This window comes from Xenopus tropicalis, chromosome 1 (genome assembly GCF_000004195.4).
Source record: "Xenopus tropicalis strain Nigerian chromosome 1, UCB_Xtro_10.0, whole genome shotgun sequence".
NCBI lineage: Eukaryota > Metazoa > Chordata > Amphibia > Anura > Pipidae > Xenopus > Xenopus tropicalis.
Window position 1 is genome coordinate 199,543,859 of NC_030677.2, and position 16,208 is coordinate 199,560,066.

A 16,208-nucleotide genomic window follows, 5' to 3' on the forward strand; every position below is an offset into this window, starting at 1 on the left:
GCTACATGGGTATTTTTATTAAAGGAGAAGGAAAGACTAAATCACTTGAGGGTGCAAAATATTAGACACCCGCCAATGATTGTAATCACTTACCTTATACCCCAGGCTGGTGCTCCTGTTAGGAGAAAACTGCACCGGCCCGGGGTTAATGCAGGCGAGCAAATCTTCTTTTGGCACACCCCAGTGATTGTAACTTTCCTTTTCCTTTAAGCCACAAGCTCTTACTTTGCATTATTTATCCTTATTTGACTGTCCCATTCAATTAATTGCCCTTCTTTAGTCAACTCAGTACTGGTGATTTTAGTGGATATATAATATACTGTAGCATTTTTTGTATTTTGGCCTAATGATGAAACCATCATGAAAGCTTGTACCAAATAATAAAGCTTATCCTAATTTGCTTATTTAAACATATATCCCATCATGGATCATCAGACTGTAGCCCTCAGCATGTTAGAAACTACCAGTGCCTAGCTCTTTATTATAAAGGCACAGATAAATCTTTTGCCACTTCAGCACAGTCGTGGGAAGACAGCTGCACTTAACATTTCATTTGGGCAGGCAAAGCAGCCACAGAGGTTCCCAGCACTGATAAGTGAGTTTATCATTGTAAATGCGACTAGCTATATCAGCCCACAGTGAATTAAAGATGAAGGTCAATGTTTGCAAGACTGGCAGATGAGTTAAGATAACGATGCTTAGACTAGGGCCCATATGAAACACTTCTGCTGCCTAAACACAGTATGAATGTTCCTTTGGCATCCGTATTTATGTGGGGTATTTTGCTTGCTGTTTTTACCCAGGAGCTACTGTCATTATTTGCAGCTGGTGTGATGTGAAAACAGACAGTTGCACAGTAAGATACACTTTGTGGCCAAAAGTATGTGCATGTCAGCCTGTCCTACATCTTGTTACAAAACAAAGGATATTAACACAAGGTATTTAGTTGGTCCTTTCTTGATTGATGTTTTTACTCTCTGCTCTTCTGGTAAGACTTTCCAGTAGATGTTGACACTGATGTGCTGGTCAGGCTTGGCTTGTATTGGTGTCCATCTCACAATTGTTCACTTAGATTGAGCTCTGTGCAGACTAATCAAGTTATTTCACTCCCATCTCAGCAAACCTGTATGGGCCTCACTTTGGGGGCATTATTGTGCTGAAATAGGAAAAACACCTTCCCCAAACTGTTGTTTCAAAGTAGGAGGAATGTCAGTAATGTCTTTGCTTGATGTATCGGCAATAGTTGCTTTGGCTTAAAGGAACAGTTCAGTGTAAAAATAAAACTGGGTAAAATGGATAGACTGAGCAAAATCAAAAATATTTCTAATATAGGTAGTTTGTAAAAATGTAATCTTTAAAGGCTGGAGTGGGCAGATGTCTAACATAATAGCCAGAACTCTACTTCCTGCTTTCAGTTCTCTAAATTATTAGCAGTCAGTGACTTGAGGGAGGGCCATATGGGACATAACTGCTAAGTTAGTTTGCATTTGAATCTGACCTGTGGGCTCACAAACTAACTGAACAGTTATGTCCCATGTGCCCCCCCTAAAGTCACTGACTAACTAAGAGGTTAGAGAGCTGAAAGCAGGAAGTAGTGTTCTGGCCATTATGTTAGACATTTGCCCACTCCAGCCTTTTTAGATTACATTTTTGCCTAACTAACTATATTGCAAACATTTTTTATTTTGCGCAGTCTGTCTTACCCAGTTTTACACTGAACTGTTCCTTTAAAAAAAAAAAAATTCCAACAATTTGAAGGCATGTCTGCATATTTTTGGCCATAGTCATTTCGATTGTGAAAAAAGACACATCCATGAAGTTCAGTATATAGTTTGTAGTGTTTATTCAGCCCAACCTTAAGGGGCGGATGGGCGGGGCCAAAGCTGGTCTCTATCCACAACAGATCACTCCCTTTTATATAGAGTCAGTCAAGGGAGGGATTATAGATAGGTATAAATTTACCAGCAGCTGTATCTGGCTAGCTGGCAATTGGCCGGTTAGGCTGGTCAAATACCAGCTGTGTGGCAACCCTATACACCTCCAGGGCTTCTTGGTCTCTGCACTGAGTACTGGAGACATGGTGCCTACTTGCCTCTCCCTTTTGAATCTAGCAATGCCTAAAGCAGGCCGCACTAGATTCAATCATCAGTCCACAGGTCTCTGCGTTCCAAAATGGAGCACACTGGCCTGTGGCTATTTGCACAATGCCCAACACAGTGAGCAAAGTGCAAAAAAAATGACCAATCTGTGAACTTAGTTACAGCCTTTTTTGCAAACCATCTGACAACAAAATGAATGAAGGATCTGCTTCAGAGCAAAATATCCCCACTTGAGGCATGAGATTTGTTCCAGTCTGACATAGGATTTATAATGACCTGAATCCTATCTCCAAATTTGATTGCTCCAATCCCATGAACAATGCCCTTTGTTGCTTCCCAAAACCTGAGTAAATGTGTCTTGTAATCGCCAGAATTAATACTCTCTGCTGCTAAACACTTTTCAGATAACTGGAACCTGAACAGATGTAATGCCGATGAACCAAACTGGGGCTCTGGGTATTTACACTGGAATGAATAGACCCAATATAATTAAGCAGGTGGCACAATGCCGTTCTAATGAACCTGCAGACTGTAAGTATAAAATTGCTTCCTTTTCACTCTGAGCTGTTGTAGATGATTGCCAACTTTTAGCTTATTTTATCATTATGAAATTGAATTTCACATAATACTAATTGGGTTAAGCATATTTAGATAAAGTATCCCAATTCCCTCAAAGCAATGAAAAACAAAGTCTTAATTTATACGCTAAGCACTGTCACATCTTCATCCTCACAACTGTTTTTTTTCATGCCTTTTCTCTTTTCTCTAGCATTGAGACGGGTCTCCTTGTGTCCTTCTTTACATCAATTTTTCTGAGCCCTTTAATAAATTGCATAGTTATCACAATGTCAGTGCAATGCTTTTTTTTCTCTGCAATTTAGTACAAAATCGAATGTTCTCTATGCATCTTTTAATTGCCTCTATTGTCAGGCATGTGTGAAGCAACTCTTCCCATATAATACAACTGTTTTGTTTGCTCAGGGTGGTATAAAAAATGACCCTCGTATTACTTTGTTGCCACGTATGACAAAGCGTCTAAAAATACTGTTTAATCCAAATGAATGTGGATCCATCTTAACTACAGGAAAATGCTGACTAAGCACTAATGTGGCATTGCCCTAATTTTCTTAAAGAGTTTGTTCTCTTTAGTATGATGTATACAGAGTTATTCTGAGACAGTTTGTAATTGGTCTTCATTTTTTATTACTGTTAGTTTTTTTAATTGTTTTACTTTTTGTTCCGCAGCTCTCCATTTTGGAATTTCGGCAGTTATCTGGTTGCTGTGGTCCAATTTACTCTCTCAGTGGTTTGAGGGAGTTACTGATATATGAATAGTAGAGAATAGAAAGATAAAGAATAAAAAGTAACAATAAAACTGGAGCCTCACAGAGCAATAGCTTTTTGGCTGCCGGGGTCAGTGACCCCCATTTGAATGCTGGAAAGAGGCAGAAGAAGAAGAAATAATTCAAAAACTATAAAAAGATAAAAAATGAAGACCAATTGAAAAGTTGCTTAGAATTGCCCAATATATAACATTAAAAGTTAACTTAAAGGTGAACTACACTTTTAAAGGATTAGTAAGTCTTTTATTTTAAAATCTCCAAAAATTACTCTAAACAACCCCTTTAATAACGTACCTTTCCCCCCACACGCGGATTTATTTTGTTTCTCTATTACAAGCAGCTGAACTGCAGCTCTTTCACTGACTTCCTTGTCTAGCTTGAATACCTCAAAGAGGTGCCTACAGGGCATGCTCACTGCCTCTGCTCCAATTAAAATTAATCAGACATGTGCAGTAGGTACCTCTTTGTGCTTGTTATAGTTGGAGAAAGAAAGAGGACTTAGAGAGCAAAAAAGGGTGGAGCTTCATGCTAGACGAGGAAGTCAGTAAAAGAGCTGCAGTTCAGCTGGCTGCAATAGAGAAACAAAATAAATCTGCATGCAGGGAGAGGGCTATGCTATTCTGGGGGCTGTACAGTGTAATTTCAGAATTTTTTTTTAAAAAAAGGTTTACTTATTCTTTAAAAAATCTGTTACTTAAGTAGAATCTAATGAAAGGTTATGACTCCAACCACCCAATGTTGTCATAATAAATGAATATCACTAGTCACTATTTTTTTCCAAATCGCTACTCTACAGAAAGAATTCTGAGAGAACCATATTCTTTATCAAGTCTTTATCATCCATCTGTTCTGAAATACGACTTCATAGCTGGGAAGCATCAGTGAATAACTACAGTGCTTTACTTTCCAACAAGTAAAGGTGGCAACATGCGTGCCCATTAAACTCTTCCTAAATACCCAATCCCTCCCTCCCTGCGCTGGAATTCTTACTTGACAGTTTGACCGATATGAGCAGGTAAAGCTTTCTGCTAACAACTTTCCCTGTGCCATTGCCCTTGTGGTGATGCTGAATTAATGACTGTTAATATACTATTTAGAACTGGGATTTACCATATCCTAATGTTCAGAACAATAATACTGGGCATTTCAAAAATGTTATCTTCTGGAAACTAATTGTCTGAATACTTTCTCCACCCATGTGATTTCCATCGCGGAGCAAGAATTTATTTTGAGTGATTGTAGCACTGGGCATTACCTACCCACTGAGCTGACTGGCGTTCTGTTGCTCAAAGTTGCTCAACACATTCCGGCAAATTGTGAGGGTATTAATTGTAGCAATTACAAGACAGGTTTTGGAGTCAGGTCGCTATAAATTATGTCTGGAATTCATTTAGGAAGGTTATTTCAAATTATTTAGTGGCATGATACAGAAAATAGTAAAATAAATTAGCTAATAGAGCAAAAGAAAAAATGACTGGTTCATTGGGATTTTTAATTCTAAGTTCTTGATTCTTTCGTTGTCTGGAAAACCTGAGGTCCCAAGAAAACGGGTCCAATTCCTGTACAGGTTTCAAGCATTCTGGCATTACAGCAGACACTGCGATTATGAAGCCTTCGTCAAAACCTTATACAAATATATTCATTTTTTTCTTCATCTTTTTATTAAATTATTAGCGATATTGTTTTTTGTTTTTTTTTTTATCATTTGCCTTATTAGTAATGTTTTTTCAGTAAAAGGCTTTGTCATACTGGTAGGGAACTTAAGCGAGAATAGAGAGGCGCTCATATTTATGACCTGCCGTTTAGAACAAGCGTCATTAAAGGAGAAGGAAAGTCGCAATCGCTGGGGGTGGGGGTGCAAATAATTAAGCATCAGTGATTGTAAACACTGATACCCCGAGTCGGTGCTCCTGTTAATAGAAAACCACACCTCCTGGAGTTCTTTTTACTGCGTATCACAGAGCCATTCTCTTCCTGCTTCTTCTTTCTTTGTGTTGCTGTACATGTGCAGTTGGATAAAAAGCCAAAATCTGTCCTTTGCACTCTACTTTACATGTGCCTGCCCCAGAGTAGCGAAGAAAGGAGAAGCAGGAAGAAGAGGATCGCTCCATGTGCTCTCTGGAAGGTCCCCTGACTAGTATAGTTTTCTACTAACAGGAGCACCAGCCTGGGGTATCAGGTAAGTAAATACAATCCCCCCCAGCGATTGTGACTTTCCTTTTAAGAACCAGCATGTACTGGGCTTGTCTCCCAATTTTCCTGACTTTTGCTCCGTTCATGATGCAGTTAGTGCTTGGATAACACCATAGATCTTATTTGCCTCATGTCAGCAAAGCCCAAGTGTACAGCATTCTAAAGCTTTAGCCTTCTAAATGTATCCTCATAAAGGAAATGTGATTTCTCCATATGATTTATGTGATTCTTGTACAGTATTGGCAGTTACATGAGGTTTATTGACTAAAAGAATAGTTGCCAACATACAGACATTTCTGTGCACAGAAATGTTCCTTTCTTTCTCACTCTCATCTTTTTCTCTTTATTTAATAACATCTTTAACAGAAGACAATAAAGAAAATACATCAATTGAGGCTGGCACATTTTGGTCCTTCACTGCCGTAGATAAGTGGAAAGCTAACAATGTAATATTACAAATGCCGACCTGCCTCCGACACACACCAGCGCTATGAGAAGTGCCAGGCACAGTAGCAGAAACATCAATGCCACTTTTAGCATTGCTATAAAGTATGTTAATTTTAAGGAGTGATTGAATTACCTCTTGCAAAGCGGCATCAACATGAGCCTGATTAACTGCATTGGGAATGGCCCTGTGCTGCATCTGGGAATAATGATAGAGGCCACATTTGCAATCTGGGTGTCCACAGCTGTTTAAATCACTTCAACCATAATGCCTATAAGGAAGGCAAAAAAACCCCATCTGAAGCCTCTCTAATTTGCAGCAGAGGGGAAAAACTTCCTTCCTGACTCCAAGATGACAGTCGGACCAGTCCCTGGATCAACTTGTACTAAGAGCTTTCTCCCATAACCCTGTATTCCCTCACTTGTTAAAAAGCCATCCAGCCCCTTCTTAAAGCTATATAATGTATCAGCCAGCACGACTGATTCGGGGAGAGAATTCCACAACTTCACAGCTCTCACTGTAAAAAATCCTTTCCAAATATTTAAACGGAACCTCCCTTCTTCTAAACGGAGTGGGTGCCCTCGTGTCTGTTGGAAGGACCTACTGGTAAATAAAGCATTAGAGAGGTTATTATATGATCCCCTTATACATTTATACATAGTCCTTGCAGTATTAGATGCCCACCCTGTATTTTTATGCAGGCTGCTTTCTGTTTAAGGACCTGGTAAAACTGAACACGGGGACAGGTATGTGGCCATAGCAGATCAAGGTGCGCTGGTTTTGTATTTTGTGTTTTTTGCTTCCTATGACTTTTTCCCCACAGAGCTGAATCTCTTACTGCCTGTGTTCTTGACATTGTCTGCTTCTTGGTATCATCCCTTGAATTCTGGGGCCAACTTTCTCCTCTAATGGTAATGCTTACTCCCTGTACTGTGACTTTGTTACGGCTGACCCCTTCACGGTGCTGGCAATATCACCCAAGCACTCCTCTACCCTCAGCCATTTTGGCACCAGCTGTATATTGTAGGTGGAGGAGAGGCCTTTTCTAGAATAGATACCAACTTGGAACTGTTTATTCATTGACATCGCTTCCCCAAACTGGCCAATCCCTACACCCTTTGACCATGTTCACTGGCATGATTTCTTCTGCCTAGCAGCCAGGGCACCTAGTCCATTCAGGCAGGAAATAAACTGCTGTTCATCCCACCTCACCTTTTATGACATATCCTCTTGGTCAAGCTGACCAATGTAAATGAATAGAGAAATGTCTTACAATCCAAAAGCCAGCAATAGTTTTATTTCATATATAGATATGCTTGGTGGGATATTATTATTCCATGTTCAACCATAATTCTGCTGAATATTAAAGTTGGGAGGATAGGGTCATATCAACCTGATATTCAAGAGATCAGAAAAAGCAATAACCGTTCAAGCTTTAAACATTTGTAACCCAAACATTCACAGGCTCTGCAACATTAACCATGTCATTGTGACTTTTATCTGTGGCTTGGCTTAGTAATGGAAAGCTACAATTCTTTCATCTCAAGAACAGAAGTGCTTGTAACTTGCAGAGAGTGATTTAAAGAATCAAGATTGTCAGCTATATGGGCAAAATATGTCAAACTGGCTAAAAAATAAGGATTACGCCGGGAATTGTCATGGCTACTCCTTCTATAGAAAAAGCCTCTGTTTATTCCTAAGCTCACACAAGCTCTGAATTGCTGTCCAACTTGAGTATGAAGCAATAAACTTTTGTCAGCTTTCCTTTATCCTTCTAGCAGTTATAGAGCTCATATACACAGTATATTGGAAGTGTTTGGTGCATGAGAATGCTGAACTCTTTGCAGCACGAGGTGCCATTACGGGGGGACTACTCCCATAAAAAATAGTTTTGGGGGGAAAAATGTAATTTTCCAGTGTACATTCATTAAATATGTACAAAATGTAATTGTAAGTGTAACTGCCGTTGAAATCAGGATCTGTCTGTCTATCTCTGCACGCCTCAAGCAGTGTAGCAGTTTCCAGCTAATGAAACCTACAGGCAGAGATTAGGAGTCTGATACCATTTTGGGTACTGACTCCAGGGTCGGACTGAGGGGTGCAGGACTCAATGTAGCTGCCACCCCAGGGGTCCCACATCCCCCAAGTGGCCCCTGCTTTGGCCCCCACGGCAGTATATTAAGGTGGCTATACACATAAAGATCCACTTGCCAAGCGAGCGAATCTTCTCCCGATATCTCCACGTACGGGTGGGCGATATCGGTGGAATTTAGGCTAATTTGGTGGTTTGGCCCTGGGGCCAAATGATCAAATTATAAAGACTGGAATAGGCGCAGTCGGTTCGGGGACTGCGTCAGTGAGCCGATGCGGTCCCCGATCCGACTGAATTTTTTAACCTGCCCGATCAATATCTGGCCAATTTCATATCGGTCGGGCAGGCCAGTCATTGTTTCCCCTACATGGGCCGATATTGCCAGCTACAATTGGCCCGTGTATGGCCAGCTTTACAGTGTCCTATTTCCCAGATAATAGTCATAATAAAGTAATTCTCAGCCCAGTGTGTAGTTGTTTCACTAGTGGGAAGCCCTGCTGAGCTATTATAACTTTATTGTTTTCATATTTTTGTCTTTTGTTTAAACTGTAGGTTTAGGGAATGTATCTAGTTTCTTTAATAAACAAAGTCACAATGACATGGGTTTAGTTATAGATATAGACCCAAAATTCAACAGTATGCTCATTCATGTTGGCAGTGCCAGGTTTGGATGGCCAATAGGTTAATGCGTCAGCTTCCCAGTTAGAAGTTCTTTGGTTCACTGAGCTTTGGCAGTGATGAAATGCCTTGTATGTTATGTTCTTTCAATTAACATGGAAATACATTAGTATATTAAAGGAACAATAACACCAAAGAATGGAAATGTTTTAAAGGTGACATAGTGGATAAATGGGAAAAGCCCTAATTTTGTAGGCAAATATAAATAATATAAGGTGCTGTTTTCATTTTGGGCTAAAAATGAATCCTATATCTAAAAATGGCCCCTTTATTGGAGCTCCCTATAGATCCTATCGGTTCTCTGTCTGTGTTTCTAATGAGGGGAGGGCGTGTCCTAATGGTCCCAGCCAGAAGCAAAGCAGGAGGGGGAGAGCCAATCACAGCCCTGCAGTCACAAGCAAAGACAGGCTTCAGTTCCCTAGCACGTCAGCCTAGCTGCTGATTGGTTCCTATCCTACAGTGCCTGTACTGAGAGCTGCTCCAATCCAGGTGCCCCGAGGCCGCCCCCATTCGCGTGACTTTCTCCCTTTTTCCAGCTTGAATGGCTGCCTCCATGGCTACACAGCAGCTTATTTATATAAATTATAGGAGGGATTTAAAGCAAACACACAACTTTTACCAGTGCAGGGAAACAGAACATAATACAGTATATTAATTACTTTTATACTTTTTTATTTTTTCGTGTTACTGTTACTGTCAGAGTCGAAAGATTTATATACTGACTCCACAGCCCTGCCTGCATGACAAGTGACTTCTGCTATATTGTTTGATGAGTCAGAACCAGGAAACTGAAAGGAATACTGCTTTCAATAGCAATTACATTTACAAATACCTTTAAAAAACCACTAAACGTTTTAACTGCTTATAATTATTTTATTTTTTTTATTATGGAACAATGAGAATCAAGGAATAATAAGGATCGTTATGAAAAATCAAGATATAATGAAAAATTAAATGTAAAAGGTTCTAAAAAGCAAAAGCTACACAAAACAAGCCCAGTAACTACTGCAGTTTAGCAACATAAACAATAATAATAACCTACTCAAACCAGTTCATGGAAATGTATAGAAAATGAACCTCATCCTTATTCCAGGCAGCCGTACTGGGGATATATGCCAAGTAGCCAATAAACCCTTGTTGACATATAGCTCCTGTCAATCATTTTTTCTAAGAATCCTGGGGAATGTAAATAAAAAACAAAAGACCAGAGACTCTTGGCATAAATATCCCTTTGTTGCAGCCAAACAATGTAAGAAATGTAATTTACTCTAGCATGGAATAGTCTGAGCTAAGGGTAACGACTTGCTACTGCCCTCTGTGGTACATTTAAAATGTTATTCTTGAACCGACAAATGTATTTGTAGCTGTAATATTGGTGTGTAGGCGCCATCTCAGTGCATTGTGCCTGAGTCTGAGCTTTCAGAAGGAGCCAGCGCTACACATTAGAACTGCTTTCAGTTAACCTATTGTTTCTCCTACTCCCATGTACCTGGAGGAGTCCCAACCCGGACTTGGATTTCTTACTATTGAGTGCTATTCTGATACCTACTGGGAGCTGCTATCTTGCTCCCTTCCCATTGCTCCCTTTCTAGCTGATCGGCTGCCAGGGGAAGGGGGTGGGGGATATCACTCCAACTTGCAGCGCAGCAGTGTGACTGAAGCTTATCAGAGCACAGGTCACATGGCTGTGGCACCCTAGGAAATGAAGAATATGGCTAGCCCCATGTGAAATTTCAAACAAATATAAAAAAATACATGCGCACAACATGCATGTGATGTCACTCCCATAACCTGAGGTGCACATTAAGGTCCGGTGCCTAGGGTGGAAATGGACCTACATACAGCCTTGATTAGATAAACAGAGAATTCCATATTTTGCTGGTAGAAGAGTAAATATGTTCTTTTTTGCCATTAATAACTATATAACTACACATTACCAGCCCTTTCTTTCTAGTAATATTGTCATTTGAATTATTGTACAGCGTAGTGCTGGGCGGTATGACCAAAAATTTATATCACGGTATTTTTCAAAATTATATCGGTATCACGGTATTTGACGGTATTTTTTTTTCCCCATGCATGATTAGGTGACCACCCCAAACACCCGCCACCCGCACCCCCCCGCCACCCCAAACACCCCCTCATCCGCACGCAGCCCCCCCCACCCCCCCATCCGCACGCACCCCCCCACCCCACCCCAAACACCCCACCCCAAACACCACCCCCCCATCGGCGCGCACCCCCCCCACCCTAAACACCCCCCCATCCGCACACACCCCCCCACCCCACCCCACCCCAAACACCCCTCCATCCGCACACACCCCCCCCACCCCAAACACCCCCCCATCCGCACACACACCCCCCCACCCCACCACATAAATATAACCCCCCACCCCACCCCATCCCAACCCCCCCAAACACAACCCCATCCCCTTCACATAAGTATAACCCACCCACCCCCACCCCAAACACCCCCCCATCCCCTTCACATAAATAACACCCCCCCATCCCCTTCACATAAAATATAATTACTTGCCAGGCACCCCCCGACAGCTCACATTGGTATCCGACTCTGAATGCGTCCTAGCGATGGCGCTTTTGTAGAGTGTGCGCGCTGACGTCGCGTGCGCGCTGACGTCACGCGCACACCCGGAAGTATTCACGCACACCGGTATGGGGGTATGTAGAAAATTCATATCGGTTTAAAAAAAAAAAAAACGGTGATCGGTTTTTACCGGTATACCGCCCAGCACTAGTACAGCGCTGCGGAATATGTTGGTGCTTTATAAATAAATAATAATAATTTGAATTGCTTTATGTGTATATTCTATAAATGACTGAACAAAAATATTTTGTGATGATTTTTTGTGCTTTTCTGCCATTAGGAAAACGCCATTAGTCACTGGTATAATAACCATCTTGTATGACGCAGTAGGGATACATGTTCTGAAATGTGTTGGTAGGTAAGTGAAAATAGCTGTACATTATCACTAGGTGATCAGTGGGACATCACATTATGCACATTACAATTTAAACTCTAACCTGCGTGGCTTTCTTCTGGGCAGGTCCAGCCATTAGCGCGTTGAGGTTGCTCTCCTTCTGTTGCTTGCGTAAAGCTTTTAGCCATTATCTATACATCGTTGTGTAAGTTATTTGCAGATCCAGGTATAGATGCCTTTTAAACTAAACAGCTCTGGGTTCTTCTGTTGAATCAATACTTATTTTCTGAAAAGTATTCATTTGTACAAGAAAAAACCTTTGTAAGAGACCACCAAACCATGTTGTATAGTTAGATATGACGTGGTGACATTTTCCCTAGTATGAAGCCACCCCAGATTGGCAGAAGAAGAAGCTGTCACTCAGTTGAGGTCCATCAATGTTTGCTCATATAAATTCATCCTAACATTTAGCTGATTCACAGGAAGGAGGTGATCAATATCTGTATTTGGGGAATAAATTCCATCCTGACACTATGGGGCACATTTACTAATCCACGAATCCGAATCCCGAATGGGAAAAAATTGTATTGTAAACGAAAATTTTGCGACTTTTTCGTCGCTGTCACGTTTTTTCCGTATTTTGTGCAATTTTTTCGTCGCCGTCGTGACTTTATCGTATTTTGCGCGACTTTTTCATCGCCGTTGCGATTTTTTCGTATTGAGCAATTGTAAACGGCGGAAAAACCAATCTGATTTTTCCGCGACGGCGACGAAAAAGTCACGGAAAATATACCATAAAGTCGTAACGGAGGCGAAAACATCGCGGGACATGCGAAAAAGACGCAACGCTGACAAAAAAGTCGCAAAAATACCGATCATTACGAAAAACACGTTCGGACGCTTTCGGTCCGTTCGTGCATTAGTAAATCTGCCCCTATGGGAGGAGGGGAGGAATTTTTTTCAGATTCATATTTGTTTGAAACCAAGAAAAAAAATTGTGTTTTCATGAATGGCAGTCTTTTATCAAAAGATCTGACCTGAAAGAGCAGAAACAAAAAAAAAAAACTTGGAAAACCGCAACTTTTTCAACTGTCAAACAATCCAAAAACTCTGCAAAGTTGCAACTTTTTCCACTACTCTTTCAGATTTTTGGCAACAAAAAGCCCGACCCAAAAAGTTGTGGTTTAGTAAATGCCCCAGCAAGGGTTGTGATACACATAAGGGGTCATTTATGACCACTAAGTAAAGTTGCAGTTGTGCAAGTTTGCCTGAGTTAGCTGCCTTTGCACATAGTTGTGCTCTGCACTGTCCGGTCTGCCCTTCCTCGTCTTGTGAATATTGCCCATTTACACAGGGAAGCCTGGAGCTACCACTACCCACAGAAATAAATATAAATGCCTTTTTCTTTTACAAAGAAGTACCTGATTCCTCCAACTGAAAGGAAACCATGTTGCTCTGATAAACCTTTTTCAAAGCCCCCTTAGGCTCACAGTGTAATGCAGCCCCACCCACACCTTCTTCCATTGTGAAGTGATGGATTATAAGAGTCCTTCTTGTACTGCCCAGTATATAACTAATAGTGCCAGGGCAGGGGTGCAAGTTAAGCAGCCCCGGTAGTTCCGTCCCTGTTACCGCCTCTGGCTCAGCCATTTAAATCCCTGATCTGCCCCAATTTATACACTATGTGAGCCTAAAGCTGGCCATACACGCACCGATACTATCGTACGAAACCTCGTTTCGTACGATATTCGGTGCGTGTATGGCATGCTGGCGAGTCGACCGATATCGCAGGAAGCTGCTGATATCGGACGACTCGCCGACCGATGGTCGCACGAAACATCGTCAGATTGCCACGTGTATGGCCAGCTTAAAGGGAAGAATAGGGAACTGATCAAGCAAGCTGTCATGGCTTCCATTCAATATGATGAATCAGGTCTAAAATACATTTATATTTTTTTTTTTTGGCAATTCAGACTGTGTTTATGCACATTTTTCCTTGAAATGGATGCAAGTGATTCAACAATACCTACTTAATATTGTAGATACATTTTTTCTTAATTGTCTGTTCAATCAAACTGCAAAAGAGTAGAACTGAAAGTGACACCCTTTGTTAGCTAACCGAAGAGATTTGTAATTACCATTGTTCTATTATTAAATGGTCTATTGATCAGGCATGTTTTTCTGCAATCAGAATGAATAAATCCATGTGTTCTGGGTATCTTTGTGGGTTGTTTCCCAGGAGAAACATTGGATTGCTGCCATCAAAGTTAGTATTTAGGGTAACTCTATATTAACTGTTTGGTAATATTGTATTGCATGACTTCCAAAGGTGACGGAATGTGCCCAAGAAGAATGCTTATTACATATGGATAGAGGGGCCATCGGTCGCACGAAAGATCATACAATCAGCCACAAATCGTTCAGGGCTGAAACGGCAGATAAAGAGGTAGAAACAATAGAATTTCTACCTCCTTCTGCCGATTCAGCGCTGAAAGCAGATTTTGGTCAGGCGCCTTCTATGGCGCCCAATCAAAATCTTTTAACTGGCCGATCGGCAAGTCGACCGATATCAGCAGCCTCCTGCGATATCGGTCGACTCGCCGACTTGCCATACACGCACCGAATATCGTACGAAACGAGGATTCGTACAATATTATCGGTGCGTGTATAGCCAGCTTAAGTTAGCCATATTCCAAACAAGCAGACCTTTCCTTGATATGCCAACCTTGAGGGGGAGATAACAAGATGCAGCCCGTCAGGGTGAGAATAGTATTAATGAGCTCATGTGTATCTTGCCCCAATGGGATTTTCAAACCTGCCCGATTGACATCTGCACGATTATTGGGCGGATATCAGTTGGGCGGGCCCGTCTGGGGGCCCTGTACGTGGACCAAAACGTTGCCGACTTGGAGCATTTGCAGTTTTATTGGCCCTTATACCTTAACCTTTATAGCACAGGAACCTTTGGGGTATAGGGGTCATTTTTATTGTATGTACAGAGGATGGTACGTGCTTGGCCAAAATCAATGCAGCCAATCATTCCGTCTCTATGTAATGTCGTTCAACATGCCTGCCTCTTACTGTTTAAAGGAACAGTAACACGAAAATATGAAAGTGTTTTAAAGTAATTAAAATGTAATGTACTGTACTCTTGCCCTGCACTGGTAAAACTGGTGTATTTCCTACAGAATGCTCCTATAGTCTATATAAATAAGCTGCTGTGTAGCCACGGGGGCAGCCATTCAAGCTGGAAAAAAGGAGAAAAGTCACAGGTTACATAGCAGATAACAAATCAACTCTGTAGAATACAATGGCATTTTATCTGTTATCTGCTAAGTAACCTGTGCCTTTTCTCATTCGAATGGCTGCCCCCATGGCTACACAGCAGCTTTGCTTATATAAACTATAATAGTCTTTCTGAGGCAAACACACCAGTTATACTAGTGCAGGGCAACAGTGCATTATATTGTAATTACTTTACAGCCAGAGAGATCAAACCTTATTGATTCACTCCTATCTTATTGTACCCACTGAGTTCATCAAAGGGCCTAGCTGATTAGCTGCTTTTGTGTTTTGATTTCCGATGTCCATGGTAACTGTATCCTAATCCCAACAAGCTTGGTGTTGGTGGAGGCAACTTCTAATTAGGCATCTAGCTGTTTCCAGCTGACCCTGCTGTTGGGCACCATGCTAGGGATCAGGGAGCCTAAGCCCAGTCAGCTCCCCTTTATTGTATTCAGTCTTCTTTCCTAACAGTCTCCTCTCCTTTGTAACTGCTGTGGGCATTTTTCATGTCCCTATAAGCAAAGAATAATAAATATCCCACTGTCCCTCAGTATTGCTGCTTGCATTCTGGATTTATTCTCAACATATAACATAGGAGCATAGTGAATATAGAGCAGTCCTGACCTGTTACTTACCCATTAGCAACATTTTTTCATCCTCTACTATGGAATTTTACCCTAGAGCCAGAAAAGTGTAATTTAAATGCCAATATTGCTTTCTTATCAGGGCTGCCTATGGCTGCAGGAAGCATTCCACCCATGTCATTATGCTGAGATACTGCTGGCCATAGGACATGAGGGATTAGCCAATTAGACTGCAGACTGGCTCTATCTATCTGCAATAGACAAAAACCAACGTTGCCAAATATATACCCATAAATGGGGCTTACTGATGTCATTAGTCACATGACTTGCAGAAACGTGTGTATTATAGAAAATAAAGCCCCCCTGGTGTCAAATTTCAATATATTAGAAGTCGCCTTGGGGTTTCATGGCCTTTATCCTTGTGCCTTTATGTAATCATAGAACTGCACAGTGACTTCAACTATCCTTATATCTTACAGCAGGGGGTACATTCTGTAAATTCTGTCTGTCATATTGAGCCTAATATGATTTCAGCTGTGATATCATATCA